The 14,504-nt window shown below is 47.1% G+C and overlaps 1 protein-coding gene across 2 annotated transcripts in view; it reads right to left on the bottom strand.

Moving 5' to 3' along the window:
• VDR (vitamin D (1,25- dihydroxyvitamin D3) receptor) overlaps window positions 1-14,504 on the bottom strand; it is a 122,885-nt gene that overhangs the window by 96,200 nt on the left and 12,181 nt on the right. For both annotated transcript variants that reach the window (XM_015422216.1, XM_015422214.1), the window contains one exon: window positions 10,819-10,909. The gene's annotated coding sequence lies outside the window, so the exon portion shown is untranslated. The remainder of the gene's footprint in view (window positions 1-10,818; window positions 10,910-14,504) is intronic.

Below are 14,504 nucleotides of genomic sequence, written 5' to 3'. Positions count from 1 at the left end.
AGCCTCCCGGGCCTCGTTGATTCCCCCCCGCCGCTCCGAGCCCCCCCCCCACTCCGTTGCGAGGCCGGGAGGCTTGCAGCCGCCTGGGCCTTGCTGATTCCCCCCGGGCCTCGCCAGCCCCCCCACTCCGAAACGGCGGCGGGAGACCGGCTGCAGAGCGTTCCCTGCGCATGCGCAGGGGATGCTCTGTCAGTTTCGGGGGGATTTAAACATCCCCCCAATATTTTTTACAGGGTTTCAGATTTTTGTGCACAACTGGGGACCGTCCCAAGTGTGCACAAAAATCCTCCTCCCCCCAGGTGCCCCCGATGTGCGGAAATAAGTATCCGCACACTAGGGGGCGACTTGGCTATTAGATATATAGATGAACTTGGTTGCAAGTGACCACACGTGGAACCGACATAGTCCATGCTGTGATTTTCCAAGGTAGTTCAGCGCTTCACTTCTGCATTTATCACAGAAAAAAGTATTAGGGAAAGCTAACCCTTGACTGCGTGATAAAACGCTGGCTCTCTTCTTGGGCAGACGGACTTATCAGCAGGATATCTGGGAGACTACTGAGCACATGTACATTTTTACCTCATATACCCTTACAAAACTGTGCTAGCCACCTACATGGTCCTCTTATCAAAGGGTAGAGCTGTATGGGGCAACATAGCCCGCGCTTGTGCTCAAGGCACACACGTGCGTGCTGCTATATAGATGTAGCCACCTCCCCAAGTAAAATTCTGGCTAGCTAATGTGGCACTCAAGGTGGTACTCTCTCAACATTAGTCCTGACAGTTTACGTGTTAACTTGAGACAGTTAGCACTTTCATTTCCAATGCCAGTTACGGACAGCTTTCACCACAGAAATGCAGGAATCACAATGACGTCTAATTGTACATTCAGAGTGTAATAGCTAACAGAAGCTTCTACTATTGAACCGAAAGTTTGGACACTTTGTGCCTCTAGCCTTTTTTCTCTTGCTTTATAGTTTTGGGTGTAAAAAAACAAAACAAAACCAGGCACCCACTGGTTAAAAAGGCAGTCTGCTGTCAAGTTGCAACCAGCTCATAGCAACCCCATGAAGTTCCGTCTCATGGAGTTTCAAGGCAAGAGATGAACAGAAGTGGTTAGCCATTGCCTTCCTCTGCATAGCAGCCCGTCTTCCTCGGTGATCTCTCATCCAAGTAACGACAGTGCTTAGCTTGGAATACTATCATCTAAAATATTGGATCTACCACCTGTGCTGCTCCAGCAGGAACAGAATCAGCTCCCTTCTCCAATCTAGTTCCTAAAACACACACACCTTACTGGCTCTTAAATTTTGCAAAACAAATAAATGAATAGATCACCTCATCTATAGAGCCAAAACGAGCCATGTTGATGCTTGCTTTCTGCTTCCTCCTACGTTCTGGCTCTGAGAAGCCTGCAGTTAAGCAAGCAGCCAGTAGGAGAAGCTAGCCCATAGAGCTGTACTGGTAGGACAAAAATACAAGCTCTCTGAAGAAGTGTGCTTTGCACAGAAATAATATAAAAGCTTAAACTATGAATAAAACTTTGTTGGTCTTAAAGGTGCCACTGGAGTCAAAATTTGTTCTGCTGCTTCAGACACGGCTACCCACCTGAAGCTCTCTGGAGAGTCCTAAGACACCTGGTACTTGCTCCTAAGCAAAAATTCTGTGCTTGATGGCAAGAGGTGGAAAGCAAGGGCCCTTCTCACCCCTGCCACTGCTCTCAGATGACTCTACAGTGCACTATCCCAGCAGTATCCCACCGCTCACTCAAAGGCAGTGAAGGACCTACATTTTAGGGACCCTGAAGCTTGAACTGTTAGAGGGGCCCTCAACTACAGGGACATTTTGAGGCCATATGAAATTGGTATTAGAGAATATTCTAAGGTCAGTATTAAGTACTTCAACTCATTGGCTTATGATTCTGTCACTAAAATAGCCTTATTTTAATAACAAACACTTTAAAAAACTCCATCAATTTGGGTGAAAAATTCACTCATAAAAAAAATGTTGCTTCAGGGCCCCTCCAGGATTAGGTGCCCTGAAGCTTAAGCTTCATTAGTTTCACAGTAGATCCGGCCCTGCTCAGGGGCATTCTTGACTTCTTTGACAATATTTTACTATGGTCCTTGTATTAAATTGAGTGCCATTTGGGGGTGGAAAACATGAACACATTAAGGTGCCTTACACTGAATCACACCATTAGTCCATCAAGGTCAGTATTGTCTACTCAGACTGGCAGTGGCTTTCCAGGGTCACAGGCAGAGGTCTTTCACATTTCTTCCTGCCTGATCCCTTTAATGGGAGATGCTGGAGATTGAACCTGGGACTGTCTACCATTCAGCCATGACCCCTCCCAACAGCTCAAAAGTCTGGGAGAAAGAACCAACTCCATTTGAGAAACCCACAAAGGTTTGTACTGAGCCAGGGAGGGACAACAACAAAAAAATGTAATGCACACAGTCCCTTTCCCCCCTCAAAGTTTTTAAAAACAAAAATAGTATTCATCTATTAGCTCTTTGCACTTTTCCACACCAGATTTTTGCTGCTTAACTGCATCAATTTTCTCCCTCCCTTACACACGTAACTCTTTGCTAGTGGTTGCTCTCCTTTTTCTCCCAATACAGTTAAGAAGCCAAGCTGCAGTAAAAATTTGGTGCAAAAAATCCTTTAATAGGCTCATCTTAAATTCCCTCTGAAGCTCCTATCTTTGGGAGTGTGATACCAAGTTACTATTGCTGTGTAGGTCTCCAGGCTTCTGAGAGACACCTGTGAACACTCAGTCTGCAATTTTCTGTGGTCTGAACATTTTGCTAGTTTTTTCTTGGCATACATGGCTCTGAGTTTTTTTGGGAATGCCTGTTTTACACTTGGGGGGGGGGGGGAAACAGGAATCTTAAGGGGTGAAGTGATCGATCCAAGGCTATACTTCAAAGTCAGTAGCAAAAAGCAGTCTGGGTTCAAGGCCATAGTTAACAGTTGTATCATACAACCAAGGAAATTGTACAGCACTATCAACTTTTAAAAAAGCAGTCAGATTATATGCTATAAAATTTTTATCTGATGTGAAAAATTGAAGTCTGCCATAATTACAGTTCAAACTACAAGTATGGTATTTTTAGCAATTAACAACCATATAAAAAGTCAAATGAATGCCAGGAAAGTAGCATACTAACCAGTGAGTAGATAATCACAGTGCAGAAACACACCAATAAAAGGTTAGAATCTGAAAGTTCAATATACAATGGCTTGTACCTTACCACCATGCTCAGCCATGTTCAATACCTTCTTCCAGCCCAAGAACGCTCTTCGACCTGAAGAGCTGTTGAATAAAAAGATCCTTGGACCGGAAGAAGGTTTCAAACTTGGTTGAGCAGAATGGTAGTGTACTTAGAAGAATGCCTGGCCCTGGATTTCAGCCAACCACAGGAACTCAACCGTGCCCATGACATCCAAAATCATACAGCCACCCTGCTGCCATCGGCATATGAAGCTGTTGAAGAAAGACACAAAACATAATTTCCAAAACTGTGGAATCCTTTATTGTATGATCGCAGGAGACAGCAAAAGCAGAATCTTGTGGGGGGAGGTCCTTTTCCAAGCACTTTTATAGTCCTTCAGATAAGCATGTGCAACTAGAACTTAAAGTTGGAATTTTCCAGTGAAACTGGCTTCCTATTATCTCTTCTCTGCAGCTGGTCATAGGTTGATCCAAATCCGGTTTCAAGGTCACTTACTCTTATTTTTGCAGTCCTAGCTAACCCACAAGGGGAGCTGCGGTGGCTCAAGTGGTTAAGACGCTGAACTGCAGGCTATGGAAGGTTGGTAGTTCAGCAGTTCGAGACCCGGGTGCCGCATGATGGAGTGAGCTCCCATCTCTATTCCCAGCTCCTGCCAACCTAGCAGTTCGAAAGCAAGAAATTGCAAGTAGATAAATAGGTACCACTTTGGTGGGAAGGTAACAGCGTTCCGTGCGCCTTGGTGTTTAGTCATGCCGGCCACATGACCACAGAAACGTCTTCGGACAGCGCTGGCTCTTCGGCTTGGAAACGGAGATGAGCACCGCAACCCTAGAGTTGGATTCGACTGGCTTTCGAGCAAGGGAACCTTTACCTTTACCTTAGCTAACCCACATGATTTTCCCATAGAATGCCTTTCATAATTTCTAATATATATGTCTCCACTCTGGTTCATTTTAGCTTCCACAAAGTTGCCTAATACCAAATCTGATAATCTAATTCGGTATTGGCTGGCAGCAGAGTCTCAAGTAGAGAAAGACCTTTCTCAACACTGGCTGCTTGAGATCCGTTAACTGGAGATTCCTGGAACTGAATGTGGGACCTTCTGCATGCAAACCATGGACTCTTACACGGAGCCACAGTCCTTCCCAGTGCATGTTCACATTGCTGCCATGATCCTGTCTGGGCATGTGTATACTAGTTTCTCCAAGGAGCACTGGTTTAGCAGCTTACACATACCTCAACCACAGTTGATCAATCCACCTTGAGCCAAGAGGAAAGGCAAGGTATAAATACTTTAATTAATAAAACATTAATAAATAAAAATTATGGTCATAGTGGATTCGGATGTATGAATCTCAAGTTCAAGTTCCTGTTCAGTCATGAAGCCTTGGGCAAATCTCACTTGCAAGGCACTATGCAAGACAGCTGTTCCAGAAAAAATAACAAGCCTCTTAACAAGAAGCTCATTTTCTTGAACCAGTTACAAGCCAAAAAACATTGGCCCTCAGTTTCATTTTGGTCAATCAATACTGAGAGGTCACAGTCAAATTACACAAGCATTCTTCCACTAGCATAAAGAGATTTTAACTGCATGCAGGGCACCCACTGTTCCTCTACCGAATTCCTTGAAAAAGCCCAGTGTGTAAAACAAAACTGATGTGCTAAATAAAGGCAACACATATTTTATTTACAAAATTTGTATCCCGCCATTCTGCCCTTACAAGGGCCATCAAGGCAGCTAAAAATTTAAAACATACATGATAATATCACATTATAAAACCATTAAAATCACCCCCTTCCAAACACATATCACTAAAACAATTGAAAAGCAGTTAAAAAAACAGGTTGCTTACCTGTAACTAGTGATCTACGAGTGGTCATCTGTGCATTCAGATCCCTTGGGATCTAGTGCACATGCGCTGGATCGATCGGCATTGTAGCAAGCTCTTTAACGGATTTTCGCGCCCAGTCCCTCAGGCATGCGCAGGAACCCCACCGCGCATGCCCAGAGGGGTGGGCGTGGACATCCCACCAGTTCCTTCAGACAGCCACAAATCAACCCCTATTGAAAATGTAGAAGCTGACAGCAGCGGGGAAGGAGGGTGGGTGGTGTGAATGCACAGATGACCACTTGAAGATCACTAGTTACAGGTAAGCAACCTGTTTATCTTCGACGTGGTCTCTGTGCTTCACACTCATGGGAGATTAGCGAGTAGTGGCCTACCTGGAGGAGGGTGCTGGCAGGTCCTTCACTGCGTAGCCGAAGACAGAATGTGAGGTCCCATGTTGGTATTCACGTTCTTATGGACGTCTAGGGCGTAGTGCCTTATGAAGGTGTTAGGCGTGGCCCAGGTAGCGGCTTTACAAATGTCCGTCAGGGGCACTCCCTGGAGGAAGGCAGTGGAAGTCGCAACAGCTCTGGTAGAATGAGCCCTGATAGGGCCAGGCAATGGCTGTTTGGCGATTAGGTAACATAGACGGATGAGACCCACAATCCACTTTGACAGGCGCTGAGCTGTGATGCGAGTCCCCAGCCGTGCTGATGCGTAAGAGAAAGTCTCGTCTAGTTGGGTGTGTTCTATTGAGGTAAAACAGGAGAGCCCGCTTCACATCCAAAGTGTGTAAGAGTTTGTCCTCCGCGGATGTCGGATTTGGGAACAAATCAGGGAGGAAGACCTCCGCCTGCAGGTGGAACTCTGACACCACCTTCGGCAGGAAGGAGATGTCCGGTACGAGGCGGACTCCGTCTGGCAAAAATGACAGGTAAGGTTTATCGTGCTGGAAAGCCAATATTTCTCCCACTCGTCTAGCCGAGGTGACAGCAATTAAAAAGGCCATTCTCCACGCTAGCAGTTTGAGGTCGCATGTTGTGAGCGGCTCAAAGGGCTTCCTCGTGAGCTGGCGGAGAAATAGAGGAAGGTCCCAGGGAACAACAGGAGTTTTAACAGGAGAGTATATATGCAATAAACCTTTTAAAAAATGTTTAGAAAGCGGATGGGAAAACAGTATGCATCCATCGATTGGAACATGGTAGGCCGAAAGGGCGGCCAAATAAACTCTTAAGGATGAATGGGAAAGTCCCGAGTCAGCTAGGGACAGGAGGAATTGTAAAACCTTGTCGAGACCCACAGAGGTAGTTCGAGGGGCGTCATCACCTAGGGAAGAACAGAACCTTCGCCATTTATAATTGTAGGACTTCCACGTAGCAGGTTTCCAGGTGTTCAATAGGACGTTCGTTACGCGGGTGGAAAAACCGTTGATGTTATTTTCCACGCTGTTAATTTCAATTGTGGTATGTCGTGATGTAGGAGAGGGAGTCTGACAGGAGGAGGAGGTCCTGAGCCGGGGGAATTGATGGTATATTCCTGTTGATAATTCGAGGACTGTCGAAAACCATGGTTGCCTCGGCCACCATGGGGTTATCAATATACAGTCCGTGCTGTCTCTATTTTGCGGACCACTCTCAGAAGTAGAGGTAAGGGAGGGAACAGGTAAAGAAGTCCCGTGGACCAAGGGTAAAGGAGACCGTCTCCCAGAGATTGTGGGTCCCTGCCTCCTCAACTGCAGAACAGAGGACACTTTTTGTTGTTTCTGGTGGCAAAAACATCGACTGGGGGAAATCCCCACCTGCGGAAGAGTGGGAGGAGGGGTGTTGGGTTCAACTCCCACTCGTGAAGGCTGAGTCCTGCTCGACTTAGATGGTCTGCCTGCACGTTCATGTGTCCAGGGATGTGAGTGGCTACGAGGAAAATGTTGTTGGTGACACAAAGGTCCCACAACTGGATGGCAAGGTTGCAGAGGCATAGGGAAACAGTGCCTCCCTGCTTGCTGACATAAGAGAGCGCCGTGGTGTTGTCCATGAGGATTGTGACACACTTTCCCCTGGTAGGAAGCTGGTGACAGCATGTTGTATAGCTAGCAGTTCTATGAAGTTTATGTGTCGCTTCCTCTTCTGCGCATCCCATTTCCCTCCAACAGAAAGGCCCATTGTGTGTGCACCCCATCCCATCAGGGAAGCATCTGTCGTTAGAGTGAGTTGGGGTGAAGGCGGATGGAAGGGCGCCCCTTGGAAAAGATTGGAGGGGACAGTCCACCAAAGTAAGGACTCTCATATGTTGGTAGGAGGGGTTAGGATGGTGGTGTGTGTGTTCTTCGAGGTATCGAAGTTGCGGATGAACCACAGTTGTAGATTGCACATTTTTAGTTTCGCGAAGACCAGGACCGACGTAGTCGCAGCCATAAGGCTGAGTAGCTTCTGTATCTGTAAGGCCGTGACCAAGGGTTGGGTACGAACGACGGTAGCTAGGTGGATGATATCTGTCACTCTGTCTTGGGGTAGGTAAGCCATGCATGTCTCGGAATCCAGCAGGGCACCGATGTATTGTATCCGCTGGGCCAGTTGAAGCTGAGACTTCTGGAGATTGATTTGCAAGCCCAGAACTTCCAAGAGTACCATTGTCTCGATGTTTGAGACCAGAGTGTCCTTGGATGACGCTACTAGGAGCCAATCGTCGATGTATGGGTAGATGGAGATACCCTTGAGACGAAGGAAGGCTGCCACCACAATCATAGTCTTTGTGAAGACTCTTGGGGCACTCGAAAGGCCGAATGGTAGGGCTGCATATTGGTAATGTTGTTGACCAATCGTGAAGCGTAGGTACTGGCGGTAGGAGGGGTGGATGGTGAGGTGGAAGTTGGGGGGTGGGGGGTGGCCATCCAGACGTTTCTCTGTAGAAGTGCATAATCTGCTATAAGGACACCATACGGAAGCGGTGGTAGGTGACACAACAGTTCAGTACCCGTAGATCTAATATGGGTTGAACGCCTCCATCTCTCTTCGGGACTGTGAAATATCGGGAATAAAATCCCATCCTGCGGAGGTGTGGTGGTACCCGCTCGATGGCTCCCTTGTGCAGGAGGACGGACACCTTGTCTAGAAGAGGTGGGGAAGGAGGTGTGGTGATGACGACTGGAGTGTTGGGGTTCTGGTCGAATTGAATACGGTAGCCTTGGGTTATGATGGATAGTACCCATTGGTCCGAGGTGATGTGACGCCAGGCATAAAGGAAGGGTGACAGACAGGTTAGAACTGACTCGGTAGTAGGGAAGTCAAAAGCCCTGCTTGGAGGACCGTGGTTGTTTGGTGCATGAGGGCTGTTGTCCCGTTCCAAACTTAGGCTTCTGAAAGGCGGGTCTTTGACCACCGGAAGCCATACGTGGTCTCCACTGCCTGTCTGGAGACTGACAATTTGGGGTGCGTCTTTGCCAGGGCCTAGTCCAGGTGCGAGGGCGAAATTGTTGCCTCGTGGAGGATGATACTCCTAGAGCGCGAGAGGCCTTTATGCTCTTATCTATATCCTGGAGCATGGTGTCGGTCGTGCTGTTAAAGAGACCGAGGCCATCAAAAGAAAGGTCTTCGACATAGGGTCTAGTATCTTGTGGAAGATTGGTATTGCGGAGCCAGGAGTGTCTCCTCAGAGTGATTGCTGAGGCCATTGTTCTGGAGGAAGCATCTAAGGCATGTTTGGAAGTGTTGATCTGCTGTTTTGCAAGGACCATGCCTTTCTTTTGAATAATCCTGGCCGCCTGAAGCTTGTCTTCAGGGAGGTGGGTCAGGAGGTTGGAGAACCTTTCCCACAGAGTATATTGATATCTGCTCATGCAGGCTAGGTAGTTAGTGGTTTTGACCCCTAATGCACCCGTGGAGTAGAAGCGTCTCCCGAATGCGTCTAATTTCCTAATTTCCCTGTCAGAGGGTGCCGAGTGTGTTCGTTTCGACTTGGACAAGGATGTGTTGAGGGTGGGAAAATAAGAATTTGGCACCTGTCTCCTGGACTCTGTACATGTGGTCCAGACGTCTCGTCGACACCGGGGCTGAAGACGGCTTTTCCCATGGAGCCTTGATAGCTTGTAAGAGGACTGCAGACATGGGGAGTGTGATAGTAGTGGAGGTATCCAGTTGCACAATATCAAAAACAGGATCAGTAACCTGTGGCTGTTGTTGAACAACAGAGACACCTAAAGAATGGGCCATCTGTTTGACAAGGTCTGCATAGGAGGTGAGATTGTTGGATGGCGATATAGGGAGGTCTTCCACGACAGCTTGGTTAGGAGACTTGTGGTCAGGAGTGGTTTGGATCTCCGAAACCTCTAAGTCTCCGAAACCTGTTCGGGTATTTGCACTGGAGTAATCTCAGGTTGACTAGTTAAAACCTTTGGTGGAACGACTTGGGGGGTGGGAGGACCTAGAGGTTCCGTTTGATGGTGGGAAGGATCTTCAGCCGGAGGTCAAGACAACGATGCTGAAGGTCTCGATTTATAGGGTGACCTTGATCTGTGAGCAGAGTAGGTCGAATAGCGATCCCAGTCGGAATAGCCCGCAGGAGTCATCCAGGGCATGGATGGTGTATAATTGCCGTAGAGGTATCTCAGTTGGCATTGATAGGAGAGTCCAAAATTTGAATTGTAGATATCGGTGGAGGGGCGGGCGTCTCCGATATTGATGGAGCGGGGGGCACTATAGGGGCATCACCCAGTGTGGACGCCGCTACTTTCACCTTCTTTGCCGCTTTGAGGGGCTTAGAGGAACCCTTTTTTGCGGACTTATCCTTAATTGCCTTGGGCCTCTTCTTCACCGGCGTTGAGGCGGAGGATTGCGCCTTCGATGCCGGAGGCTTCGGCGTTGGTTGATCGATGTCAGAGGCAGGCCTCAATAACGGAGCCGTCGAGGTCGAAGGTCTCTCGGTATCCATCGTTGTGGAAGGATTTAGAGCCGATTCAAGGAGCGCCACTTTGAGGCGCGCAGCTCTGTTTTTTCAGGTTTGGTTTGAAAATCTTGCACAGTGCTGACAAGAGTCCGGTCTGTGAGACTCTCCCAAACACAAAATACAGAGGGTGTGGCAGTCAGGCGGTGCGAGTTTACTACCGCAACGTTGACACCGGTTAAAAAAGTCCCACTTTTTCTCCATAGAATAAGAAAGTAGTGGAGAAAGAAGGGGGAGAGGGGGGGGTAGAGCCCGGAGGCCAACTTGAGGTAAACGGAACTTTCCCCCCTCAGGAAAAATAAAGTCTTTTTTTTTTTTAAGTTTTTGTAGATAACAAAGAAGTAACACAAAAAAGGTGGATAAGTGAGGAAAAATCCAAAGAGCCGTGAGGCAAATAGCCAAAAATATCGAACCGATCAGACCGATAGAGAAAAGGTCCTTCCAACGCGGCGGTAAGAAAGGAACTGGCGGGATGTCCGCACCCACCCCTCTGGGCATGCGCGGTGGGGTTCCTGCGCATGCCCGAGGGACTGGGTGCAAAAATCCGTTAAAGAGCTTGCTACAATGCCGATCGATCCAGCGCGTGCACACTAGATCCCATGGGTGTGAAGCACAGAGACCACGTCGAAGATCCACAGTTAAAATACATACAGAGCAGAGGATACACGTTATATATATCCACACACAGACGTACATACATACACACAGAGACACATACGTATCTATAAAAACTCAAAATCATATTGGAAATTGCAGAATTTTTTTTAAAAATTAAGTGTACCAGGAGAATTGTTTTAATATAAGCAAGTTTCTCACCTGTGTTATGCTGAAATATTTCAAAGACGGGATGCTATAAGCTTCGTGGTCGACAGAGGTCTAGGGTAGCGTTATCCAGGGTAGGCCAGCTCTAAAACCAAGAAATTACTCAGTCATTAATTACATCTGGGTTTTCATACTGCTTTTACTATGAGTTTGCAAAGAGAATGTATATATAAGTGCCATTAAAAACAGGGGGGAGGGGAACCTGAAGGAACTGTCCTTTACCAGTGGCCCAACTCAGCAGCTTAATGTTGCGGCTCTCAGTTGTTTAAAGTTAGACATAATTGCAGTTGCCACACTGGCACCTAAACACAAAAGATACTTATGATAAACGAAATACTATATGCTTTGTTCATTTGATCAGTCAGGTTTCTCTGTTTAAAGACTTCTTTCTTATCTTGGGAAATCCTCTGAAACACTAATGCTAATCCATAGATATGTGCATGCAACACTCGGCTAAGACTTATGTGTAAACTATCCCCAAGATGGTAATTTGCCCAACTCCAACAGCACTGGCACTTGGGAGAGGACGCATCAGTCCATTTATATCCGTACAACTGATTACCATTGTCTGACAACGCTTGCTTGCTGCTGGATACACCACCCCAAGCCAGCACTGGAAGTTACACACCTAGCCTCATCAGATGTTGGATGGCAGAATGAAGATCCAGTCCTAAAGAGAAATTACTTCCAGGTTTGGATCACTCTTGCTGAATTAAACAAATGGTTTCATGTTTCATAAACATTATTCATAAGGTTTCAAGTGTGGGACTCTGTCGTGCCTTGCTTTTGGTATGAATTGCCTGGAAAGCAAGCATCGTGCGCTGTAATCTGTGCATGGAATTTTCAACCCAGAGGACCCGCATTTTCTGTTTTTCTGTCTGGAGAAAGATTTGAAGAATGGAGGTTGGAGGAAGTAACTTCTCTCAGTGGCAGCAGAGACAGAGAGAACTGAGGGAAGGGCGCTCCTCCCTCTCCTTGCCATACTGGACAAATCGGGGAAACAGGGGGCACCCTTGGGCATTTTTGATTTTCAAAAACCTCTCTGCAGGAAGCCTGCACACACACAGTACCCATATAGGGCTACACAAGCACCACAATGATGAATCTGAGTTACCCCAGACCCCAAGCACTGGATTAGGATGATTTAGATCAGATTTGCCCGTTAAGATGAATACAAGCTGAAAGAAGCAAACTGAATTACAACCCTCAACCAAAATTTGGTTGACTGCAGAGGCAGCACCGTTTAGGAGATCTAGGATCTGTGACATCCAGGTTCAATCAACTACTCTGCCATGGAAACTTGCTGAGTGACCTTGGGCCAGACAACATATATGCAACCTAATTTACCTCGCAGGGTTGTTGTGTGGATAATATGGAGGAGGGAAGAATGATATAAACCACTTTGAGTTCCCACTGGGGAGGACAGTGGCAAGGACAACTGTCAAGTGTACTCGAGTGAGAGAATTCTCTTAACCTGCCTAACTTTTTATTCTCACCTTGACACAGAGAGTACTCCATCTTTCTATGTTATACCTCTGAGGATGCCAGTCACAGTTACTGGCGAAACGTCAGGTTCTACAATGCCAAGACCACGGCCATACAACCTGGAAAATCTACAGCAACTAATTATCTTTTACCGTTCCTGGCCCGTAGCTACAGTGAGGCCTCTCGGGGCCTGGCCCCCCGATTTACTGCCAAGCCCTCCCCCCGACTTCCCATCTAGCCCATGCTCCCCGACTTCCAATTTTTTATCGTGCTTGTCACTGGCAAGTTCCACGCCACTCTCCAATCCCACAACGTTCTCTCTCACTGGCTGCAGCCATTCTCTCTCGTTGCCGGCAAGCAGGCAAGAAATCAAGCCCTTCGTTGCTTTCCAATCCCACACCTCTCTCTCACTGGACTCAAAGTATTTTAGTAGTTAGTAGTGTTGGCATTTTGATGGAGTTCTGCCAACTCACTGGCTCTCATCTTGAGCCCACCGCAACACAGCCCGGGGGTGGGGGATGAGTGGCAGTGGCAGGCGGGCAATGAAGGCAGCCTCCTCAGGTGGGCTTGCTGCTCTACTGCCTTGGCAGCCCACCACTCAGCCACAGCTGGAGGAGGAGGAGGAGAAATAGCTCCCAGGGGCAGGAACTGTGCCGACAGGCAGGCAGTGAAGACAGCATCCTCGGGCAGGCTTGCCACTTTCCTGCCCTGGCAGGATTGGCTCCCCTGCCAAAAGGATGCCTGGCTGGTTACAGGGAAGGGTGGGAGAGGGCCTGCTTGCAGGGGCTGCGGGTCAGGGTATGTGTGGGGTGTGCCCCCCAACTTATTTAAAGGCCCCCTAAATTAAAAAATCCAGGGTTACTGCCTGACCCTTTCCCTCCCAGATCCTCTTGCATGCAGAGTTCCAATACCCAACAAGGTATTCCATTGATCCTCTAGTACTGCCACAACATTACAGCATGTTAAAACAAAAGCATCTACCCATGCAGACGTGTTGAAGCTCACATGCAGTGAAGGTGGTACGATTGCTCCTGAAAATCGTAACCCTGGGACGGGGCTCCTTACATTTGACAAAGCAAGTTGACGGTTCATTTAATAGTAGCAATATTAACAACCTGGCAGAAGGGGTATCACCAACAAGAACAAGGTCCACACGTTAGCGCTGATTCACATATTGGCCATAAAATGCATCACAGGTGCGGAATGAAATCTCCATTTCTTGTACACATTGACCACCTATTTTATTCATTTGCCCCTTGCTTACTTACGTTTTGTGAATGCTATACTGAAAAGTTGATCTGCTGCAATCCCCCTTTGCACATAAACATTTAGACGGCAAGCTCAGAATCATCTCAGCTCTGGAGAAAATGACAACCGCAGTCTTCTTTACCAGATCTGTTTTAAGCAGTTCAACGAGTTGTAAGTGTATGACGAGTTTGTGCCCTCACGACAATTTGGGATTACTGTAAATTTTGTAAATCTGTGTTAATTTGTGTGACATTAAGCTTTTCACTATTTAAGAGGCTTCAGTATGTTACTTGCTTACCGCTGTTTAGACAAAAAAATTGAAGCTATGAACTTTGTAATCATAATAAGTGAATAAGTTTACAGAACCTTGCAGATCTGAGGTCTTACCCTTGTCAAAGGAAAAACAATTTTGAAAAACTCAGACTGCTTGACTGGGGGAGGGGCTGGGGCTCAGTGGAAGTGCCTCTTCTTTGCATGCAGAAGGTCCCAGGTTCAATCCCTGGTACCTCCAGTTGGAATGACCAGACAGCAGGTGAAGTGAAAGACCTCTTCCTGAGACCCTGCAGAGCTGCTGCCAGTTTGTGCAGATGGTACTGACTTCAGTATAAGGCAGCCTCATGCGTGTTCATGTATAAGCTGTTTCTTATTAAAGAAGTCCTTTGCTGCTTAGGATTGTTCCCTCCCTAGACCTTTCCTCCATGACAGACTTACGTTTCAGTCAAACACACTTAAAAATCCAAACTCTTACATCCCTTTTCTAAATTCACTGAGTGTAGAATATGGATCATTAAGCACATACTCGCCATTTTTGCATGGAACATCCTAGTCACAATCAATGTTCCCTCTAAGCTATGGAGTCCTGTGAGCAAAAATTCTACTCTGTGAGCTACTGGCATTAAAGTTGTGAGCAAGTAATTTGGCTACTGCATAAATTAGTTTGCTCTGGA

This window comes from Gekko japonicus, unplaced genomic scaffold, assembly GCF_001447785.1.
Source record: "Gekko japonicus isolate JY-2015 unplaced genomic scaffold, Gekko_japonicus_V1.1 scaffold459, whole genome shotgun sequence".
In the NCBI taxonomy this organism is placed as follows: domain Eukaryota; kingdom Metazoa; phylum Chordata; class Lepidosauria; order Squamata; family Gekkonidae; genus Gekko; species Gekko japonicus.
This window is presented reverse-complemented; position numbering and strand designations above follow the sequence as displayed.